This window comes from Panthera onca, chromosome B1 (assembly GCF_046562875.1).
Source record: "Panthera onca isolate mPanOnc1 chromosome B1, mPanOnc1 haplotype 2, whole genome shotgun sequence".
Taxonomy (NCBI): Eukaryota; Metazoa; Chordata; class Mammalia; order Carnivora; family Felidae; genus Panthera; species Panthera onca.
In genome coordinates this window covers 53,293,402-53,312,228 of record NC_138342.1, presented here as the reverse complement: position 1 = coordinate 53,312,228, position 18,827 = coordinate 53,293,402, and the positions used below count along the sequence as shown (strand labels likewise).

General features: G+C 35.7%; 1 long non-coding RNA gene and 1 pseudogene across 3 annotated transcripts in view; one reads left to right on the top strand and one right to left on the bottom strand.

Annotated features, from left to right (window-relative positions):
• LOC144616178 (uncharacterized) overlaps positions 1–18,827 on the bottom strand; it is a 94,062-nt gene that overhangs the window by 17,950 nt on the left and 57,285 nt on the right. The window contains exon 3 of one of the 3 annotated variants that reach the window (XR_013555270.2): positions 1,816–1,964. The exons of 1 other annotated variant lie outside the window; for it this stretch is intronic. This is a non-coding gene — a long non-coding RNA (uncharacterized LOC144616178). The remainder of the gene's footprint in view (positions 1–1,815; positions 1,965–18,827) is intronic. One more of the 3 variants, XR_013555271.2, reaches the window with a different exon arrangement.
• On the top strand, positions 9,782–9,852 carry LOC132693374 (U4 spliceosomal RNA; annotated as a pseudogene).

Sequence of the window (18,827 nt, the reverse complement as noted above, 5' to 3'; positions counted from 1 at the left end):
CCAAAATTCACATGTTGAAGCCCTACCTCCCAATGTGATAGTATTTGAAGGTGGAGTCTTTGGGAGGTAGTTGGGTTTAGAGGAGGCCTTGAGAGTAAGACCCTCATGATGGGCTTAGTGCCCTTATAAGAAAGACCAGACTGTTCTCTGTTGCTCCTCTATGTGAGCACACAGTGAGAAGGTGGCCAGCTACAAGCCAGGAGGAGGGTTCTCAGTAGGAATTGAAATCTGCCTGCACCTTGACCTTGGACTTCCCAGCCTCCAAAACTGGAGAGAAATAAATGTCTGTTGTTTAAGCCACCCAGTCTATCGTATTTCGTTATCACAGCCCAGGCTGATTAAGACACTCTAGAATACTAGCCTTCAACGTTCTTGTTTGTTTAATCTTTAAAGGGTTTTTGGAAAAGAAGTACATGACTCACATTTCAAAATTTAACAGTTGTGCCACATTGCCTGTTAGCAAATGAGCACCATTTCTGCCTCTGCCCCCTCTTATTCTCTCTGCTCCATTGGAGAGGCTGGAAGCTTTGGAATTACATTTTGTTTTAAAGTTCTTGGCAGCAGAATCCTGAGGAACCAGCCTTCTGCCAGTGAGATCCATTTGCACAAGACTGAGAGAGCCTAAGAGGGCAGAGGTCATATTACTGTTTCTAATGCAGAGATTTGGGCTGCAGTAGCCACAGGTTTTTCAGTAAGCCCAAGACATTTCCCAGCAAACCAGCATCCTTAATACTGTAGAAAACTATAATCACTGCTGTGATTTCCTATGATTCTTGCAATTTCTTAACTCTCTGAAAGCTACGAGTGACTCTTAAACCTGGTGAAGGTGTTCCTGACCTTTACATCATCCATCCCTTTTAATGGTTTGCAAGCACCTAATTTGCTCTTTAATTTCATTCCTGCTTAAAATATATGGAGTGGTTTCTGTTTTCCTGACCAAACTCTGAGTGGTACATTTAAAATGTATTCGCTTCATAAGTACAAAGGATGTATTTCTGGCTTTTAGTATACTGTTACTACAAATATAGTTTATGTATATTTTGTGAAAATATTTTTTTAATTTCTTAATGTTTATTTTTGAGAAAGAAAGAGAGAGAGAGAGAGCAGGGGGAGAGGCAGAGAGAGAGGGAGACACAGAATCCAAAGCAGGTTCCAGGCTCTGAGCTGTCAACACAAGGCCTGACACAGGGCTCGAACTCATGGACTGCAAGATCATACTCTGAGCCAAAGTCAGATGCCTAACCTACTGAGCCACTCAGGCTCCCCTTGTGAAAGTATTTTGAGCTACCAGTCTAGGTCATCCAGTATCTGAAAACATGCACAGTTTGACTTAATGAGAAAGCAAGCCTTGTCATTAAAATAATCAGCCAAGTCAGACAATTTCTGTCAGAAAAGTCACTCTTCCATTGGGGCACTTGGGTGGCTCAGTCAGCTGAGTGTCCGACTTTGGCTCAGGTCATGATCTCACAGTTTATGGGTTCAAGCCCCATGTTGGGCTTTGTGCTGACAGCTCAGAGCCTGGAGCCTGCTTTGGATTCTGTGTCTCCCTCTCTCTCTGCCCCTCTTCCACTCCCGGTCTGTCTCTTTCTCTCTCTCAAAAATAAGTAAACATTTAAAAAAAAATAAATGTCACTTTCTTAATTCAAGTAAATATATTAATATACTTATTTATTATACTCTCTCATTTCTGAATATCAAGATAGCTAGAAAATTATAGATGATAAAGGTAGATGCATGCATGCATACATACATACATAATGCACACGTTCATAACCATACCAAAATTTTGGCCGTAGATCATCATGATGTACTTACTTTAATATACTTACAGATACATTGTTATTGCAAGGCTCTCCTCAATGGCTCAAGCTTTTGCATTTGTCTCTATGTTTGCTTCTTTAGAGATTTTTTAGTTTTTTTTTTCCCCTTCTGTGGCAATGTCTCATTGATAGATGAAAGATATCCTTTTTATAATAAAATGGGAAATGAGTTATTGTGAAAGGAGAGTTTGGGAAGGAAACTGAGGACCAGGAGTAGATTAATTTCAGGAAAAAGCACAGATAAAAGTTGAAGATCTAGACAGTTGTTCCCTTTACAATATCCATGGCCACACACTTCCTAGAAACCCAGAGGTTTGTGTTAAAGAGCACTGCTCTAACAGCACATATTTATTTCCACTGCCTCCAAAATAAGAGGTCTGGGAGACTGAATAGTTATATATTAACATTATATAGGATTTTCCATTTTATATAGCAATCTTAGAAACAATTTGTGGTTTTCCAATACCTGAATAAATGTATTTAGTGCTTATCACAGGTGAATTCTTTGGAGTAACATTTAGATGGATTTATTAACTATCAAAATGCTGTACTTTTAATATTAAACAAATTTTGAGGGCAGCTATTGCATCTTAGAGGGTATACTCTCTTTTGACTTCTTTTATGTACTTTTTAGTAATAAAAAATATTCATTAATCCTTTACTATATGATGGCATTATAGTGAATTGAGGACACAAGAGTGAACAAGGTTCCTTTGTGGAGCACTCAGTCTAGTGATTCAATCCAATGCAGACAAATTATCAAATTAACTAGTTCGATACTTCCTAACACACAAATCTATTGATCTCATTCTCATCCAGCCTTTCCATCTACCATCAGAAACCACCATTCCCATCCTCTCCATGGGAAAATGCATGGAGAGTTTCAACACTATGTTATAGAAGAAACTACATTATAAAAATAATGAGTGTTAACATTTTTTATGATCTAACAATTGCCAGAAAGTAAACTAAGCTCTGAACAAAAATTATTTAACTTAATACTCAAATTATATCTGTGAAATATATATAAGTTCCTCATTTTCCATATGAATGGACTATATATAGATTACATCATTTTAGAAATTATATAAGTTTCCACATTTATTCAGTATACAAACTTAGGTCGACTTTGCTACAGGTTCCAGCTTACTGCCACCACTGATTATAGTCTTCTAATGCAAATTCTTACAGAAAGGAAATCCTGTTTATATCTCCATCACATACAGTTTTGCTCCAAATACACTGATGTACTTATTACCTGTCTCACAATACAATATATATGTTTTGCGTTTTGCCAATATAGGATACTCCAAAATTATTTTACACTGACTAGAGTATCCATTTCACATACACATCTCAAATATGACCCAGGCAAATTCTATCCTTCTATAGGATACAGGGATTTATAGAATATATAATATCCCTTTTATCAATGTAAGTTCTAATACAAGGAATTATATTAATCCATTTATATCAATTGCTATTTAGGATAGACTTTTATTTAATTTTACGTTGTAGCTTCTACTTACCAAAATTTTCATTTGCATTAATTTTCAGAGTTCTTACCTTTTATTTGATTAAATCTATTTCTTTTCTCTGTGTGTATGTGTGTGTGTGTATGTGTGTGTGTGTGTCCTCCATTGATTTCAAACTTACATGCCTTCTATTTTATTTATTAGATTAAAGATAAAGATCTTAGCATGTATACTTAACTGAGTAATAATGAAAATTAGCTAATATTTCCGTTCTTCTCCTGAACAGAGACAATATTGCAAATATTCTTGTATTCTCCAGGGCATCATTGATTATTAATTTAGAGCTACATATTTTGTTCTAAAATATTATAATCATTATACTGGTACTAAAAATCATAGTTAAAATTAGGTTTGCAAAATATTTTACTTATTTACCCTTGCTTTTGTGTACCAATCTTTCTTTTTAACTTTTATTTTCTTCTTGCTGATAGACACCCTTTAGTGGTGTATTCAGAGAAGATCTGAGAGTAATACATTCTATTAGTTTTTATAAGTATGAAAATGCACTCTTTCAGTAAAGACTTCTTTTATTATAGAATTTTGGCTTGACTCTATATCTTTAGACACTTCTGGCCTCTGTTGTTCATGATAAGCCTGCAGCCAGTCAGGGACTTTCCATTTTTTTGGACTCTGTGTTTCCTCCTTATTATTAAAAAAATTATATTTCACTTTGATATTCTGAAAATTTACTACTATATTCGGACATGTGTTTGGGTCCCCCCCCCCCCCGCCCCCGATTAGGATTAGAGGTGATTTTTCAATCTGAGAGTCCATTTATTTTCTCTATTATAAAATGATTTAGGCCATTGTGTTTTTCAATTGTGCATCTTCTCCATTCATTCTCTCTTTCTGGAACTCCTATAAAAATGCACGTTGGGTGGAGAGGGGTGCCTGGGTGGCTCAGTTGGTTTAGTGCCTTTTGATTTCAGCTCAGGTCATGATCTCATGGATCCTGGGATCCTGCCTGGCAACAGGCTCCATACTGAACACACAGAGCCTGCTTGGGATTCTCTCTCTCCCTCTCCCTCTGCCCTTCCCCTGATCACACTCTGTGTGTGTCTCTCTTTCTCAAAATAAATAAACATGAAAAAATTGTTAATGCGACTTGGACCTTGTCTTAATAGAGCCCTTATCTTTCTATGTTATATTCTGGTAATTTTCCTGAGGAAATCTTATGAGTTCTAAGTCTGTAAAGTAGTTCACTATTTTATCCGTCCATTTTTTTTATGACTATATTTTTCATTTCTAGAGTTTCAGTTTGATTTTTTTCTTCAAATTTGCTTTTTTTTTTTTTTCTGACCACCTTGTTTTTGTTTAACTGATTCTTTTTTTATTTTAATGGACCATTTTCTAAAGTCTCTTCCCTATTTTGTTGTCTATCAACTCTTTTTGTCATGGTGATTTTCTCGTCTATTGTTTTGTATGTTTTAATAATGAACTCATCCTCAGTGGTTATTGATTTAATTGGAGAACTACAGACCTTGGGTTATATAGGCACTTTGTAGGGATAGTTCTATGTTTGATTCTGCTGGAATCTCACTAAGGCCAGACTTTTTCCTTTTTCTTTCTTCTTTTTCTTTCCTTTTCTCTTTCCTTTGCTTTCCCTTTCCTTTTTTCTTTCCTTTTTCTTCTTTCTTTTTTCTCCCTTCCTTCTTTCCTTCTTTCTTTCATTCCTCCTTCCTTTCTTCCTTCATTTAAAAAAAAATTATGTGTATTTATTTTTAAGAGTGAGAGAGACAGAGCATGAGCAGGGGAGGGGCAGAGAGAGGGAGACACAGAATCCAAAGCAGGCTCCAAGCTCTGAGCTGTCAACACAGAGCCTGAAGCTGGGCTGGAACTCATGGAATGTGAGATCATGACCTGAGCTGAAGTCGGATGCTTAACTGACTGAGCCATCCAGGCATCCCCCACCCCCTTTTGTTTTAAAACAGGGTGGCAATCCCATGAAAGTAGTATTTGTTTACAAATACCACCTATAACCAGCTGAAGTTTAAGATTATGATTGTGTGAGGGTGAACCTATCTCATCTCAGTTGACCATATTGGCTTAGGCCTCCTCTTTGTATGTGTTTATTTTCCTCATAACATAAACCTTTGTACAGAAAGAATCATCTTTTCTAATTTTCTTTTTCCGTGTCTTACACATTATAGATACTAAAACTGTATATATTCTTAACTAACTTGATAGGTTAGCAAGTAAAACTCATTTGAACTTAATACAAAAGAAATTAATACCATGAAACCAAAGAAGCCATAAGAACCATTGGTTTATATTGTAAATTTTATCAATGAAATAATAGTTAAACAATTAAGTTTAGAATAAAAGTCCAATTTCTCCAGTATTTTAAACGTGTTTTTCATGCAAGTAGAGAAAATAGTACAAATATACTTCAATAAAGGTATAAAGTATACAAATACAAATAAAGTATACAAATATACTTCAATAACTTCTAAGTTATTTTTCAGGTATAATGGTTTTGTTCTCTTAATCCCTCCTGTAAATATTTATTTACCAAGAAAGCTATTACCTTCTTCTCTATGATAACAAAATGATAAGCTCATATTGAGGAAAACTAAAATTCCTAAAAGAGAAGGTATATTCTAAATATATTAATTATAAAAACAGCTTTAAATGTTAATCTATGTGCAAAACAATATCCAAAAATAAACCTTCTCTTACATTCACCCTATAACAGAATAATAATACAAGATATTAGGAAGAAATCACACTGTTCATAGTCAGCCCCTCCCAAAAGAATGACATTTCTATAGTTTGAGTCATCATAGAACATCTGTCATAATGTAAAGAAACCATATACATCATTAAGGTATTTTATGCTTGCCTATAGAAAATGCATCAGTATATAGACAGGTTTGCAACAGACAATAAGAGCTTCGCTGAAATTCTTTATGGGAAATACATCTATCCAGAGATATCCAGAGTAATTGGATCCTTTGCCATATAGATGGAAAATTAAAATCAAATACGTTAACATTAGCTAGATGTGTGACCATGGACAAATCACTCACCTGCATTGACACCTACCTCCTTTATGTGTAGAATGGAAAAGAGAGACTTAGATATGGTCTACTGCAATATGAATAGTGTAGATTCTAATTGCATGGGCCCTAAGAACTCACTGGAATGTAACATTGATTCTGGAAAGAACCTAAAACAAATTTGGAGTCTATAGAAGAACTCAGAATCTCAGAATCTCAAACCCCTAATCTCTTTGTTCCTTAAAAGTGAGAACATTCCATTTAAAAAAGGTAGGAAAATTTTAGACACCAAATGAGGACTCCCCCACCCCAGGTTTCTGAACTGCTAGCAAGTTGCCTGCTTCCTATGAGGAGAAAAATAAAATAAAATAAAATAAAATAAAATAAAATAAAATAGTAAAGTAAAAGTGAAATAAAATAATAAAAGAGTAAAATAAAGTAAAATAAAATGAAATAATTCAAAACTTCCTTTTAATCAGAATAATTTCAGAGAAATTGAAAAATTTCTGAGAAATTGTTATACTGGAAAACTGAAATTTTGAAATAAGCACAATTAATTTTAGCCCCAATTCAAGGGAGTTGAATTACTAGACTTGATTTTAATAAGGGGCAGCTATTACTTGGGTTTTATGGGTCATTTAATCTAAAAGACCAATATATATCTTCTTCAAAGAAAATAAATAAATAATTCTTTAAAGAAATAATTTGGCCTGTGATGAGTGTTGTTTAACTTAGAGAAAATCTATCAAATTCTCTCTCTCCCTCTCTCTCTCACCACATCATATAACTATAAAATTAAAGAGTTTCTTTTACAAGATATAAACAGAATAGGTTTGCTTATATAAAACAGGGAACCACTTCAAAACTGGACAAAATGAGTCATTGCCTTGTATTAGTGTCATAGCTCAGACTGTTGGGTCAGGTTGTTATCTTTTAATCACTATTACCAGTTTATAGCTATAGACTTGGAGAAACTTCACTTTTGCCCTTAGTTTTTTCCTCTATGTAACAGTATACATAGGAATTCTGAGTACATTCAATTGGAAGAAATATTAAGAGAGGAATAAAGAGACACAAAGAATGAGAGACAGAGACAGAGAGAGAGAGATCATTTAATCTAATGCCTGGTCCAAAAAAATTGCTCAAATATCTTCGCTATTTTTCTTCCTATGATCATTATTGTTTTTGTTTATACAATTACTTTGTGATGAAAATTAATGGACTATCACATCCAACACTGTGAAGTAACAGATTTTTATACACAGAAGGCCCAATTTAAATCCATTTATTTCTTTTTTTTAATTTATTTTTTATTTTTTTAACGTTTTTATTTATTTTTGAGACAGAGAGAGACAGAGCATGAACAGGGGAGGGTCAGAGAGAGGGAGACACAGAATCTGAAACAGGCTCCAGGCTCTGAGCTGTCAGCACAGAGCCCGACGCGGGGCTCGAACTCACGGACCCGAGATCATGACCGGAGCCGAAGTCGGCTGCTTAACCGACTGAGCCTGAGCCACCCAGGCGCCCCAAATCCATTTATTTCTTTATGAAGAAAAGCACATTAATAAACAACAGTAATTTTTCTGTAACCTGGGATAACTTCTTTGAGCTATATTTAGGGGACTGGTCATTTTTTTGATCATTCAACACAACTTATTGAAATTTACTATGTACCAGATCCTGGTCTGATGCTGTAAAAAACTGTGGAGACCAAAACAGTTTAAACACCTGCCATTATAAAGCTTATATTATTGGAGCAGGAGAGTGGATAAATATATATGTGTATAGGTATATATACATATACAGTGCTTTTTATATATTATGTATATATATAGTGTCAGAGAGTGATGTTTTAGAATATAGGATATATAACTGGGTAAAAATAGAGTGTTGGGACGTGGGGAAAGGAATTAATTTAAACAGTGTGGTCAGAAGGATTCTGACCAAAATGAAGTGAAAGAGCAAGCCATGAAAATATAATGAGGGATAAAAGGCAGCATGATAACTGAGGTAAAGTCCCTGAGTGTGGATTGTGTTTGGCATGTTTGTTCATAATACCAACCTAGCAACTTGGTTGAAAGAACTCAGTTTCATAAAGCTGTTATGTAACATCTGGCACATAGTAGACACTCTGCGTGTGATGATTACTTTTATGAAATGAAAATATGGGCTACATGACTGTATGTATTTGGCGGCATGGGAGTGGTGACTAGAAATATCTATAGAGAGATATTTGCTGATAAAGAAGTGGTTGAAGACCTTTCAAATATAAGAAAGCACCAAAAAGAAAGAGTAGACTCTTAAAGAAAACACCAGGAAAGCCCAAATGTAAGGAGGAGAAATGTTTGACTGCCTAGGGGTCTTTACAATTAAGTCCATCGCTTCTTCCCTAAATCAGTTTCTGTGCTGACACTGTAAAAACAGTGCAACATGTTTTTAATGTGTGCAACATGTTAAAAAAGAAATAGAATTAATGCCTTATATGGACTTAGATCGATAAACATTTTACTTATACTTTTTTCATTCTCTTTTGTCATGTTAAAGCATTTAGAAATTATTTTAAAGAATCTCAGCAGCTATTTGTTAGAAAGTGACAGTGAAAGAAATCAGAAAATAAGAATTTGAATTGACTGAAGAGAGAGAGAGAGAGAGAGAGAGAGAGAGAGAGAGAGAAAGCACAGGATGGGCAGAGAGAGACAGGGAGAGAGAATTCCAAGCAGGTACAGGCTGTGAGTGGGAAGCCCCATGCGGGGGGCTCCATCTCACTACAGTGAAATCATGACCTGAGCTGAAATCAAGAGTCAGATGTTTAAATGACTGAGCCATCCAGGTGCCCCACTATTATTTATTCTGGATCACTCTTGTGAAAAAAAAAATGAATTAAATATCTTTAATATATCAAAAGCTCTCATTATGGTATTATTTCTCACAGGACAAATATTGCCTCTAATAGTCTTTCATGGTAAGTAATAGTAGAAAAAAATAATACATTGTTCTAAAGAGACAAATTGTTCACTTAGTAGGAATGATTTATCTGGAAAGGATGACAAAGAGTCTCTTTCCATATAAAAGGCAGGGATTATTTCCCTTCTGGCTGCTAGATGTCTGAGTGTGCCTAGCTACGTGAATTTGTTTAGCACAGAAGTATGAAAAGCATTATAGGTAAATAGGGAAGGGATGTTTCTCCTAGTTAAACTTGGCTGTGTTTGTCTTAGCTCCAAAAAACTACAATATCACAGAACAAAGGGATAGTATCATTGAATGCGTTCGTTCTTCCTTACTCCTTCTAAACCCTCAATGAAGTGTAAATAATTCTCAGAAGCCCCTTAACCCAGTTTTATAGGTAGATCTCAGGATGAGAAGAACACTAGTCTAAGCCGCATTAAGATTCTGTACCAGAACTGTCATTGGAACTTGGAAACATCTCAGCTTTGCGCAGTGGCAGTATCGTAGCCAATGAGGTTTATCCGAGGCGCGATTATTGCTAATTGGAACTTGGGAACATCTGCAGACAAAAGTGTGCCCCAAACAGCAGCCTGTGTCAGTCTCAATCACTATGGGAATGATACTATTAACTACAACAAGCACTTTTAACTAAAGGAATTTCAAGGCTACAACCAGCATCAGGTCAAAGAAAAACCACATTTCCTGGTAAAAAGAAAAATATGAATGCTGTACAAAGTTGACATTTTAAAATTCCTTCAAAATTGGTTGTAAGATAATTTTGTCCAATTAGAATATAAGCCACAAAAAGAAGACATAAACATACTTTTTGTATCACCCAGTCAGCTAGCATTGTGCATTTTCCATGTTGTAATTGTACGTTCTAAGCAGGTGTCAAACTTGAGTCTAGGCAGTAAAGATATTCTAGGAACAGTTGGGGCAGACCTAAGAGAAGTGGCTGAGGAGCCTTCTAGGACACCCCATCCTTAGCAAAAAAAGGAGCCAGCCATAGGGAGTTATTATACCCACTTACATGGAGCCAGCTTTTTTAAAAATCTTTTTTTTATGTTTATTTATTTTTGAAGGAGAGAGAGAGACAGAGCATGAGGGGGGAGGGGCAGAGAGAGAGGGAGACACAGAATCCGAAGCAGGCTCCAGGCTCCAGGCTCTGAGCTGTCAGCACAGAGCCTGACAAGGGGCTAGAACCCTTAAACCACGAGATCATGATCTGAGCTGAAGTCGAAGGCTTAACCGACTGAGCCACCCAGGCGCCTCTGGAGCCAGCTTTTTCATTAAGGATGTTAGTGATTCTGGAATCTTTATCCTTCCAGCGTCTCTTCCATCCCTAGAATTCCATGAAGACATGAATAATAGGTCAAAAGGGCAAAAGCCATTTGACTAAAATATTTATAGCAGGACATTCTCTCCACCCTGCCACAGTGTAACTCAGAGGATTGCACCGTGCTGTTTCACAAACAACCTTGTTCGTTTGGCACTCACACTTTTGTGCATAAGCAGAGGCATTTGGCAGAGTGACCATAGCTCGTGGCAGGAGATTGTGGTGCCCAGTAAAGCAGCAGTACATTTCATAGAGGCCCGAGTGGATAATGTAAAGATGACTAGATGAGTGCCAATGCCCAGAGGGAGACAGCAGCATGGTGGTGGCAGTTGGTGGGAGCAGACTTGTTTGCAAGAAAATGTGAAACACTCTCTAAAATACCACACAGGGGCCTTTGTTGAGCACTAACATTCTTCCATCTGCTCTGGGGGGGTGGGCTGCCAGTAAAATGTCTTATCTGCTCACAGGCTGCTGAAACTTAGGGAGACAAGGTAAAGGTGGAGTTAGTGTAATGTTGCTGGCTTCTATAGGACGATTTTGTAATATTTGGAATATAACTAATTTTTATCCATGTGGTGGTCACAACTTCTGATTTTAACCTTAACAAGTGTGTGCTATGTAATGTGTCATTAGTATGATCACAAGGTTTTAATTATAGAGCCAGACAAAACCATCTTATGGTGGCTATCCAGAATCCAGTCAGATGTAACTTTATTGTCTCCATTATTTGTGCTGCTGACATATTGGAAAGAAAAAAAATATATATGAAAAGAAGACAGAATTCTGTCAAAAAGATCAAGTGGGTTGAAGAGAATTAATAGGGATATAAATACTCCAACGGAATGGAATTGATGGTTCTCTAGAGGCAGGAGGGAAAACACTTTGAATATCTCAAGAAAGCCAAAAACATTGCGAAACCTAACTGAACAATGCAGAGAGTTCTATGTAAATTTAGAAGTGCTTAAGGGATTGTGAGAGTAAATAATGTCAGAAGAATTGACTGATGATGTGATTTAAACCCAGGAAGATGAGCTTCAAGAACTCAACACTTCTTAAATTAGGAAGTCCCTTCTGATGTCACTGTACACAGAACTTGAAATGTTCACAGATAACCACAGCAAAAACAGCATACTGTGCCAAAGTCAGAGGCCTCTGATCAATAGAAATCTCAGAACACCAACAATGAAACCCATTCTTTTTTATATTTTTGAATGAGAAGAAGTTCACCCATTTTATGTGTCAAGCATTGTTGGAGACTCTGGGATAGAATGGTAAACAATAGAGTCCATATCTTCATTGAGTCTATAATCTAGAGGAGAAGATGGAGAGTAAATCAAATAATCAGACATTATAAATGGTATGATACTGTATTTCATCAAATTGGAAATGCCATCAGTTATAAAATGTGCTATTTTATATTACTAGGAAAAAAAACTAGTAAACGGCAATGCAGTGCTTTTTTGTCACTTAAATTTTTTATATGTTATACTTTTTAAAGATTTAGTTAGACAGATTTTATCATATAACTACTCTTGGTCATACATAGAAAGTAAATAGAAGAGAAATCAACTGGATAATGTTTTCCTAAAAATGTTTTCTATTCACAGTCAAGCTCCCCTGGGTGGTATTGATGTCATCACACACACACACACGCACACACACACACACACACACACACACACACACACACTATCATTTTCTATGTTATCAGGAATGTTAATGCTCTAAGATTTCTTACAATGCACTCTATTTTTGCTTCCAAAATTTTCTTCCAAGTCACTGAACTCCATTCTACAATCTGGGTGCCAGTAATTTCCAGCTTAGCATGTGAAAGGCAATTTCTGTGAACAGAATTCAGTAACAAAATATAACTCATCTTCATCTATTGTTAGTATCCTTCTTTTTCAGACATCATAAAGAAATTCATTGTTACTTTGCAAGTAAATGTGGAGATGCAGTGAGTTCTTCATTGACTTACACTTGCTGCACTATCAAACTCATGCCACATTGCTATTCACAGGCATTTCTGCATTCACAATATCCATTTTGTTTTACTGCCAAACCAGTGTCATTTAAAAAATATTTTAAAATGGCAATTAAGTTTAACAAATGTAATGCCAAAAATGAACATAACTCTACAATTTACAAGCTCATTTTAGAGTGATAAGCCAGCAAAGGTGGCAGAAAAGTAGTTGTTAAGAAGTAGACAAGGAAACCAGTTTAGCCAAGAGAATAAAAGCCTTTACTGTGTTAAAAACTACTGAAATGTCAGATAAAAAGGATTTTTAAGAATCCTATCATGTTCAGTGACAAAGGGCAATAATGAACTTAGAAGTAAAATCTTTTGAAGAAGTTGCAGCTACATTTGTGGATTGGAATGTGTTTGGGGAATAAATTAAAGGGGTAAGGTTAATAAGTATAGTCAATTCTCTTAACAAGTTTAGCTTTAAAGAGAATAAAGAAAATGTGAAAGTTGCTTAGTGATAAGAGTAAGTGAAATAGAGGCATTTATATATTTGTAAGATTTGGGAAACCTTAACACATCTAAATGCCATTAAGAATGAGCTAGTAAATTGGGGAAAGTGGCAGACAAAGAAAGCAAAAGGGATGATCAATACTGTATAGTTCCTGTGAAGACTATAGACATTGGGGTAGGGATGAGAAGTTGTTGAGAGATCTCTCCTTTCATTTGTGATTGGGTATGGAATAATGGTTACACTCACAGACTCGGGAATCAGATAGTCTTTGTGAAAATAACAGCTTAATTCTGGGTGGCCTTGAGCAAGTTAGTTAACCACTGTGGCTCAGTTTCTTCATCTGAAAAGTGGAGACAGGTGATGGCGCCTATCTCACAGGATTGTTACAAGGATTACATAAATTTGAAATGTCCTTAGAATAATTACATTATTTGTAATGTCCTTGCAATAGAACATAACACATATTAAGGATTTATTGTTGTTGTCATCTTATTAAACACGTTTGAATTACTCATATTGAAAGAACTGTCTACTTTAAGTTAAAAATTACTATATGTACATCATTGGCTAAAAAGCATGATGTCAGTGATTTCCTAAAATTTGCAGCATACATGCTATTGGTCTTTTCAACCAAATTATATCTTTCTGCACCCTCACAAATCTATTACAGAGCAAAACAAACAAGCAAAAAGAGAGAGAAAGAGAGAGACAGAGAGAGAGAGAAAGAAAGAAAATGAATTTAATAAGTAGACTGGCAACTGCAACCCTCAACTTTTGACCTCACCTTCTGGATAGAAAATGTAGATTTCCAAAATGTTATATTCTTTGTGGTTTATAAGATGAATTTCTCTTTCTCCTTTCCTGCACCTCTCCTCTCCCTTCTCCTCTCCCTATCCTCTGCTCTCCAGCCTACACAGTAATAAATGATGATCCAGGATTCTAGATTCCCATGTTATGGGTGCATTTGCACAAAGTTTTATCAGACCCAGTAAGTACACAAGAAGAAAATCTGATTGTTCTTATTTGGTCCAGGTTCATACACTGGATCCAATTATTCTTGGTCAGGCAATAGAATAGAATAGAATTTGTGTCATTTACTAGTGCAGTCGCTAGGGTCCTATGCATGCAATGCCATCAAAGGGGGTGAGTTTCCTGAGAGGGCATCTTCATTATGAATGCACAAACAACCCAAAAATGTCTACCACAGAATTGTATCTGTATTCCAAACCTTCACATTCTGGAGGAAACCAGATTTTATAGCCTGACTTTTCATGGATTAAAAACCAGGAATCCTTTGTAATTCCTTTAGTACAAACCAACTTGGAGTCATAAATTGTACGGCTATAGAAGACACTGTTGGAAAAACTGAGATCCAAAGAAATGGAAATGTTTTTCTTTTTTTATGAATAGATTTTTAAAATCCAATACAGTTAATATACACTGTTATATTAGTTTCAGGTGTACAATGTAGTGATTCAACAATTCTGTACTTTACTCAGTGTTCATCAAGTGTACTCTTTAATCCCCTTCAGCTATTTCACCCATTACTCCACTCACCTCACCTATGGTAGCTGTCAGTTTGTTCTCTGTAGTTAAGAGTCTGTGTTTTGGTTTGTCTCTTTTTTTTCCTTTTTTCATTTGTTTTGATCCTTAAACTCCACATATAAGTGAAATCTTATGCTATTTGCTTTTCTCGGACTGACCTATTTTACTTGAGATTATACTGTTTAGATTCATCCATGTTGTCGCCAATGGCAAGATTTAATTCTTTTTAAGGTTGATTAATATTCTAGTGTGTGTGTGTGTGTGTGTGTGTGTGTGTGGCATATACCATATATACTATATATATTTTTCTTTATCCATTTATCTATCAATGGACACATGGGCTGTTTCCATAATTTGGCTATTGTAAATAATGCTACATTAAGTATAGAGGTGCATATATCCCTTTGAACTGGCCCTTTCATGTTCTTTGGGTAAATACCCAGTACATGGAATTACTGGATCATATGGTAGTTCTATGTTTAATTTTTTGAGAAACCTCCATTATTGTTTCTACAGTGGCTGCACCAGTTTGCATTCTCACCAACAGTTCAAGAGGGGTCCCCTTTCTCCACATCCTTGTCAACAACTTGTTGTTTCTGGTGGTTTTGACTTTAACCATTCTGACATGTGTGATGTGATATCTCATTGTGGTTTTGGTTTGCATTTCTCTCATGAGGATGTGATTTTGAGCATCTTTTCTTGTGTCTATTGGCCATCTGTATGTCTTTGTTAGAGAAATTTCTATTCATATCTTAGGCCCATTTTTAATTGTTCTTTTGTGTGTTAAGTTGTGTAAGTTCTTTATATATTTTGGATACTAACCCTTTGTTTGATATATTGTTTGCAAATATCTTCTATTCAGTAGGGTGACTTTTAGTTTTGATAGTTCTTTCCTTTGCTGTGTAGAGCTTTTTATTTTGATGTAGTTCAAGTAGTTTATTTTTGCTTTTGTTTCCTTTGCCTCAGGAGACATATCTAGAGAAATGTTGCTATGGCCAATGTTAGAGAAATTACAGCCTGTGCTGTCTTCTAGGACTTTTATGATTTCAGATCTCACATTTAGGTCCTTAACCCATTTTAAGTTTATTTTTGTGTATGGTGTAAGAGAGTGGTCCAGTTTTATTCATTTGCATGTAGCTGTCCAGTTTTCTCAACACCAATTTTTAAAGAGAATGTCTTTTTTCAATTTTTTTCTTGCTTCCTTTATTGAAGATTAATTGACTGTATCATCGTGGTTTATTTCTTGCTTCTCTACTCTGTTCTATTGATCTATGTGTCTATAGACACATTGTGCCAGTACCATACTGTTTTCATTACTACACCTTTGTAGTATAACTCAAAATCTGGGATTATTATACCTCCAGTGTTGTTTTTCTTCTTCAAGATTGCTTTGGCTGTTTGGGGTCTTTTGTGGTTCCATACAAATTTTAGGAATCTTTATTCTAGTTTTGTGAAAAATGCTGTTGGTATTTTGATAAGGATTGCATTAAAGCTGTAGATTGCCTTGGGTAGTATGGACATTTTAACAATATTTGCTCTTCCAAATCATGATCATGGAATGTCATTTCATTTGTTTGTGTCATCTTAAATTTCTTTCATCAGTGTTTTATAGCTTTTGGAATACAGGTTTTTCACCTCACTGGCTAAGTTTATTCCTGGATATTTTGTTATTTTTTTGGTACAATTGTAAATAAGATTATTTTCTTAATTTCTCTTTCTGCTACTTCACCAATAGTGTAAAGGAATGCAATGGATTTCTAAATTTTTTTAATGTTTATTTATTTTTGACAGAGAGAGAGAGAGAGAGAGAGAGCATGAGCGGAGGAGGGGCAGAGAACAAGGGAGACACAGAATCTGAAGCAGGCTCCAGGCTCTGAGCTGTCAGCACAGAGCCCCACGTGGGGCTTGAACCCACGGACCGCGAGATCATGACCTGAACTGATGTCGGACACTCAACCGACTGAGCCACCCAGGCGCCCCAGGAATGCAATGGATCTCTATACTTCAATTTTATATACTGTGACCTTACTGAATTCATTTATCAGTTATAGTAGTTTTTAGGTGGAATCTTTAGAGTTTCTGTATATTGTATCATGTCATCTGCAAATAGTGAAAATTTTACTTCTTCCTTACCAATCTGGATAACTTTTAAACCTTTCTCTTGTCTGATTTCTGTGGCTAGGACTTCCAGTACTACGTTGAATAGAAGGGTGAGAATGGACATAGCACTCAGTTTTTCACAATGGAGTATAATGATGCTAGCTGCGGGTCTTTCATATTTGGCTTTTATTATGTTGATATATGTTCCCTCTAAACCTACTTTGTTAAGTGTTTTTATCATGAATGGATATTGTACTTTGTCAAATCAAATGCTTGTTCTGTATCTATTGAAAAGGTCATATGGTTTTCATCATTTCTCCTATCTTTGATTTGCAAATATTGAACCACCCTTGCATCCCGGGAATAAATCCCACTTAATCCTGGTGAATGTTTTTTTTTAAAGTATTGTTGGATTTGGTTTGCTAATATTTTTTTTTTAATTTTTTTTTCAACGTTTTTAATTTATTTTTTGGGACAGAAAGAGACAGAGCATGAACGGGTGAGGGGCAGAGAGAGAGGGAGACACAGAATTGGAAACAGGCTCCAGGCTCCAAGCCATCAGCCCAGAGCCTGATGCGGGGCTCGAACTCACGGACCGCGAGATCGTGACCTGGCTGAAGTCGGACGCTTAACCGACTGCGCCACCCAGGCGCCCCTGGTTTGCTAATATTTTGTTGAAGGTTTTTGCATCCATGTTCGTCAGCGATATTTTAGTGTCTTTATCTGGTTTTGGTATCAGGGTAATGGTGTCCCCATACAACGGAAGATTTCCCTCCTCCTTTATTTTTTGGAAAAGTTTAAGAAGAATAGGTATTAACTCTTTAACTGTTTGGTGGAATTCAGCTACACACTGTCTGATCCTGTACTTCTGTTTTTTGGGACTTTTTTGATTACTGATTCAATTTCGTTGCTGGTAATCGGTCTATTCAAATTTTCTATTTCTTCTTGATTCAGTTTTGGTAGGTTATATGTTTCTAGGAGTTTATCCATTTCTTTCAGGTTGTACAACTTGTTGGCATATAATTTTTCACAATATTTTCTTATAATCTTTTGTATTTCTGTGGTGTTGGTTATTTGTCCTGTTTCATTTCTGTTTTTGTTTTGTTTTGTTTTTGTAAGTTGTTTTGTTTGTTTTTTATCTCTCTTTGTCTCTCCCTTTTTCTCTCTGTCTCTGTCTTTTATAAGTTTTGTTGATCTTTTTGGTTTCATTGACCTGTTCTATTGTGTTTTTGTTGGTGTTGGGGATGTTTTTGTTTCTATTTCATTTATTTCTGCTCTGCTCTTTTATTATATCCTTCCTTTTACTGGTTTTGGGTTTGCTTATCTTCTTTTTTAAGCTCCTTTAGGTGTAAGGTTGTTTATTTGATTTGGTTTTGTTTTGTTTTTTGCTTCTTGAGATAAGGCTTGAATGGGTATAAACTTCCCTCTTAGAACTACTTTTGCTGCATCCCAAATATTTGGGACCCTTGTGTTTTCATTTTCATTTGTCTCCATGTATTTTTTGATTTCCTCTTTGATTTCTTAGTTGATCCATTTGTTGTTCAGTAGCATGTTATTTAACTTCCTGGTATTTGTGCTCTTTTCAGATTTTTTTCTTGTAGTTGATTTCTAGTTATCATTGGTCACAAAAGATGCATGGTATGACTTTGATCTTTTTGAATTTGTTGAGATTTGTCTCGTGGCCTAATATGTAATCTATTCTGGAGATTGTTCCATGTGCATTTGAAAAGAATGTGTATTCTGCTGTTTTCAGATAGAATGTTCTGAATATATCTGTTAGATCCATCTGGTTCAATGTGTCATTCAAAGCCACTGTTTTCTTGTTCATTTTCTGTTTGGATGATTTGTCCATTGATGGAAATGTGGTGTTAACCATCTCTAGTATTATTGTCTTACCATCGATTACTTTCTTTATGTTTATTAGTAATTGCTTTATCTATTTGGGTGCCTTCATGTTGGGCTCACAACTATTTACAATTGTTATATCTTGTTAGATGGTTCCCTTTATGGTTGTATGGTGTCCTTCTTGGTCTCTTGTTACAGTCCTTGTTTTAAAGTCTGTTTTGTTC